Below are 6,000 nucleotides of genomic sequence, written 5' to 3'. Positions count from 1 at the left end.
TTTGACGGTGGGGATGGTGTTCTTGAGGTCATTCCTCCTCCTCCAAACACGGCGAGTTAAGTTGATGCCAAAGAGCTCGATTTTGGTCTCATCTGACCACAACACTTTCACCTAGTTCTCCTCTGAATCATTCAGATGTTGGCAAACTTCAGATGGGCCTGTACATGTGCTTTCTTGAACAGGGGGGCCTTGCGGGCGCTGCAGGATTTCAGTCCTTCACGGCATAGTGTGTTACCAATTGTTTTCTTGGTGACTATGGTCCCAGCTGCCTTGAGATCATTAACAAGATCCTCCCCTGTAGTTCTGGGCTGATTCCTCACCATTCTCATGATCATTGAAACTCCACGAGGTGAGATCTTGCATGGAGCCCCAGACCGAGGGAGACTGACAGTTATTTTGCGTTTCTTCCATTTGCGAATAATCGCACCAACTGTTGTCACCTTCTCACCAAGCTGCTTGGCGATGGTCTTGTAGCCCATTCCAGCCTTGTGTAGGTCTACAATCTTGTCCCTGACATCCTTGGACAGCTCTTTGGTCTTGGCAATGGTGGAGAGTTTGGAATCTGATTGATTGAATGCTTCTGGCTCCCAGCTGTTTTTTATACAGGTAACAAGCTGAGATTAGGAGCACTCCCTTTAAGATAGTGCTCCTAATCTCAGCTCGTTACCTGTATAAAAAACAGCTGGGAGCCAGAAATCTTGCTGATTGATAGGGGATCAAATACTTATTTCCCTCATTAACATGCAAATCAATTTATAACTTATTTGAAATGTGTTTTTCTGGATTTTTTTGTTGTTATTCTGTCTCTCACTGTTAAAATACACCTACCATTAAAATTATAGACTGATCATTTCTTTGTCAAATACTTTTTCCCCTCATTGTATGTGAGTAGAACATACTATTGTTAGGTTTTTGTTTTAGATGGGTGTAGTCACACCTTATATATGTATACTTTGACTTAAATGTTTAATTAAAGCTTTTGGTCGCTTATATTAGACTCATTTTCTCATTCTCTCTCCTAGTTTGGATATTATTTTTGGTAAATCATAATAAACATTGTCATCCTTAACAACATAAACATAAACATAAAAAAAAATAATCATGGTTTTCAATATTAAAAAAATAATTTCAAATGCAACATATACTGTATATTAATATTGTATGGAAATGCATAGTGACAGGTTGGATTCCAGGCCTGCTTATTATCTTTGTTGGTAGTGTTTGGGAGCTTGAATTTCAGGATTTGGAGTTAAAGACCCATATTGGGTAGATGTGTCTTTTATTAAAACACTACTCTTCTCTAACTCTGATCCTGAGTTAGAGAGGTCTAGTGTACAATATGATGATGATAGGGTGGATTGAAAAGTCTTCGATCTCTTGTCTGGAACATGTTAATTGCTCCCACCCCCTATATTCCAAAATTCTATAACAATGTTATAATGATGTTATAACTCTTATCACAAGCTACCTGATGAGCAGCCAATCACTGGGTGATATATCTATCTCACATGAAACCAGCCAATGGGGAACATACAACAAGGGCATGACCCACAATTGGAAGTGAGCACATACATTTTCCATAAAAAGTGGCACCCTGCTTAGAATATCCACTTCGGATGCTCCATCAAGGCTCCTGAGACTTCATAACTTTACACCAAATACTCAGCTCTTGTCAAGATGTAATACAAGTCTACGTTTGATGCTGCTAGAATCTCAGATCTGAACCTAGCCAGCAACTCAGCCTCAGCCACAGATATCGTATTGAAAATTCTCTTAAAGTCATCAAATGTTGTGTGTAACACATTGTTCAAAGCTAGCTGATCACCGGGTTAGTGCCTAGTTTTCTAACTTTTCTAACTTTTCTGACCCTTGAACTGAATTGGTATAAATCTGTCCAGTAGCTACTTGCTCTGCGATAAAGACTACACCAGCAGAACACTCATTTTGCCCAGAGTAGCATCTCTGGATCCCAGCCAGAGACCGTGCATGACCCCATGAAATTTTGAAGGGACTGAGCCTTTACTTAATTTATTAAACATTTTAATGTTTGTTACATATATATGACTATCTAGTATATACATAAATACAGGTAGTGTCATTGAAACAGGAAGGTTCTGTTTGCACAGCATTGCATGAATGAAAGTAAAAGCAGTCTTTTCCTTGTCTTTTGAAACATGTGTTACTTTATGTAATTGCCCTACCATTATTTCTGTGTTAACTTGGGCTTGATTCCATAAGTAACATAGTATGCATGTTGACTGATGAATTACCCTGAAGTGGTCTTTGAGACAGGAAGCAATTACCTTTTTTCTGGAAGATACTTCATTAACTTAATTTCACTTGCTGCTAATGTTGTCAATACTGTACAGAAAACTCAATATGATAATGCTGTTTTTTGAGGCGGAGAGTAAAGACAACAGATATCTTTACAAATAGAAAAAATATATCCTTTACCTGCTGAATTGGAGCTATATGTTTGTAAATCTTACCTGTGTACATATTGAGCCAATCCCAAGGCTTTCTTTCAAGCCATGTCCAACAAAGTACAACTTCTGTGAGGAAAATGGGGGAGTGAAACTGGGTAATGACAAACTGTACCACACTCAGTTTACATAAAAAAGGAGTGGATGGATACTGAAAACACTACAGCATACACTACACTACAGATGACAATACTTATAACCAGGAGATCAGAAATGTGTAGAATCAATACAGCAACATGTCTGTTTAATGTTGCACATTAAAAGCCTTTCATTTTTCATGGTTGTCTGGACTAGAAAATTGACTGTTTTGCTAACGAGAAGGGCACCCTGTTTAATGACAATTTTATTTGTGTGTGTGTGTAACCAATGTGTTATTGAACATCAAGTCAACCGGGCTTTTGTTCAAAGAGGGAGGCCACCTTGTCTGGTAATTGCACCTGCATGTTCAGTTGACCTTGTCTTTCACACAAACAGGCCCTCACCTCCTTAAGAACAAGAGGAACATGGATTCCCTATCGAACTGCCTGCACTGTGAGCTGCTTGCCAGGCAGGTTTAACAAGATACTGTCAGCAGCTTCCAGGGTTTCATTGAAAACATTCATTCAGCAGTGACCTGCAGGGCAGGCTTGCTAGTTACTGAAAGACTCGTCTCTTCTGTAGACACAAAAAAACAACACTGCGTCTGCATAATTTAAAGGTCACAGCCCTTGATAAATTGAGACAGGTCACTCTCATATCCTGACTATTCTTCCATTGTTTTCTCATTTTATTATCCTATTGAAGCACCTTAAAGGACAGTGCACCAAGTGATTTATTTTGTAGTTTTCCAGTTAAGTGGAATGGTGAGTAAAGAGCAGTCAAGGTGCTTCTTCATTAAAAATCATCTCTATTTAAATTCGAATGGGTTCAATGGACAGCGAGCAGCATGCTTTCCTCTTGTTGTTAACCCCAAACAACCCAATTAGGTTCACAATACTTATAGAAAGTCTACACCCCTTTTTTTTAAGCATTTTTTACCCGATAGCCTGAAATTAAAATGCATTACCATTGTTTTGTTGTGTGTCTGTTTTTTTATTTATGTTTTTATTTATTTATTTATTTATCTACACATCCTACCCCACAACTTCCAAAAAATCCCTTGGAGTGTGGTTAAGACAATTATTAAGATGTGGAAGGTGTATGGCACCACCAAGACCCTGCCTAGATCCAGCCATCCCTCCAAACTGGATGACCGAGCAAGAAGGAGACTGATCTTGCATAGAGGCTATGCAAGAGCTACAGGCTTTTGTGGCTAAGAGGTCAAAGTGTGCAAGTGACAACAATATTATAAACACTCCACAAATCTGGCCTGTAAGGTACTCAAGTAAGTCCATCTTGAATCCCATTTTAAGTATTTACACACAAAAAAATAAAAGAAAAACAGGAGTATAGTAGCCATGTGGCAGAAAATGATTCGGTTTGACGAAAGCATAATGTTTGGTTTAAACCCAGCACAGCACATCACATCACCCGAAGAACACCATCCACTGGGATGGTGATGGCAGCATCATGTTATGGGGATGTTTCTCATCTGCAGGGACTGGGACACTTCAGGAGTGAAAATGAGTGGAGCAAAGTACAGAAAAGTCCTTGCTTCCAGAAAACCTGCTTCCCTCTGCAAGAAAGCTGAAACTGTGATGGAAGTTCACCTTTCAGCATGACAATGACCTGAAGCACGCAACGTTAAAACACTGGAGTGACTTAGGAACAAAAAGATAAAAGTCCTTGAGTGAAAAATGGAAATCATTTATATAGTGAAGTTTTCATAGGACAAATTCATGCTACAGAAATGTGCTGGCAAATCCACGTAGCAATCGCACATGTTAAGTGAAGCTGGACCAAATTCAGTGAAACTATGCAATCCACATTAACTGTGGGTGCAGTGCAAATAATGGCCAATTACGAGAAGAGTATTTAAAAAGTTTTTAAAGTGAAATATCTTTTCATGAATTATCGGCTATAACCCAGCAAGAGCTACAAGGCTCACTGAATGCTTGATAGTGTTTACTTTTATGCTACAATTTCAATGAAGGTTTGTTTTTCTCATGCTCATCAAGTTAATCATGTTTAATCACCTGCTACAGGTAGAAATATTAATTTAATTTAAAATAACTTAAAATATGTTTCCATTAAATCTCAATACAGTATATCTGATCAGGAATGCATTATATTTATACAATATATATATACACTCACCTAAAGGATTATTAGGAACACCATACTAATACTGTGTTTGACCCCCTTTCACCTTCAGAACTGCCTTAATTCTACGTGGCATTGATTCAACAAGGTGCTGAAAGCATTCTTTAGAAATGTTGGCCCATATTGATAGGATAGCATCTTGCAGTTGATGGAGATTTGTGGGATGCACATCCAGGGCACGAAGCTCCCGTTCCACCACATCCCAAAGATGCTCTATTGGGTTGATATCTGGTGACTGTGGGGGCCAGTTTAGTACAGTGAACTCATTGTCATGTTCAAGAAATAAATTTGAAATGATTCGACCTTTGTGACATGGTGCATTATCCTACTGGAAGTAGCCATCAGAGGATGGGTACATGGTGGTCATAAAGGGATGGACATGGTCAGAAACAATGCTCAGGTAGGCTGTGGCATTTAAACGATGCCCAATTGGCACTAAGGGGCCTAAAGTGTGCCAAGAAAACATCCCCCACACCATTACACCACCACCACCAGCCTGCACAGTGGTAACAAGGCATGATGGATCCATGTTCTCATTCTGTTTACGCCAAATTCGGACTCTACCATCTGAATGTCTCAACAGAAATCGAGACTCATCAGACCAGGCAACATTTTTCCAGTCTTCAACTGTCCAATTTTGGTGAGCTTGTGCAAATTGTAGCCTCTTTTTCCTATTTGTAGTGGAGATGAGTGGTACCCGGTGGGGTCTTCTGCTGTTGTAGCCCATCCGCCTCAAGGTTGTACGTGTTGTGGCTTCACAAATGCTTTGCTGCATACCTCAGTTGTAACGAGTGGTTATTTCAGTCAAAGTTGCTCTTCTGTCAGCTTGAATCAGTCGGACCATTCTCCTCTGACCTCTAGCATCAACAAGGCATTTTCGCCCACAGGACTGCCACGTACTGGATGTTTTTCCCTTTTCACACCATTCTTTGTAAACCCTAGAAATGGTTGTGCGTGAAAATCCCAGTATCTGAGCAGATTGTGAAATACTCAGACCGGCCCGTCTGGCACCAACAACCATGCCACGCTCAAAATTGCTTAAATCACCTTTCTTTCCCATTCGGACATTCAGTTTGGAGTTCAGGAGATTGTCTTGACCAGGACCACACCCCTAAATGCATTGACGCAACTGCCATGTGATTGGTTGGTTAGATAATTGCATTAATGAGAAATTTAACATGTGTTCCTAATAATCCTTTAGGTGAGTGTATACTCTTTTTCAAATCCAAAATGAGAAAATGTAAAGGAGTCTCAGTTTTTTCCCAGAACCTTCTTT

The sequence above is a fragment of the Amia ocellicauda genome, chromosome 21 (assembly GCF_036373705.1).
Source record: "Amia ocellicauda isolate fAmiCal2 chromosome 21, fAmiCal2.hap1, whole genome shotgun sequence".
Taxonomy (NCBI): domain Eukaryota; kingdom Metazoa; phylum Chordata; class Actinopteri; order Amiiformes; family Amiidae; genus Amia; species Amia ocellicauda.
The sequence above is the reverse complement of the archived record's forward strand: the minus strand, read 5'-3'. Positions refer to the sequence as shown.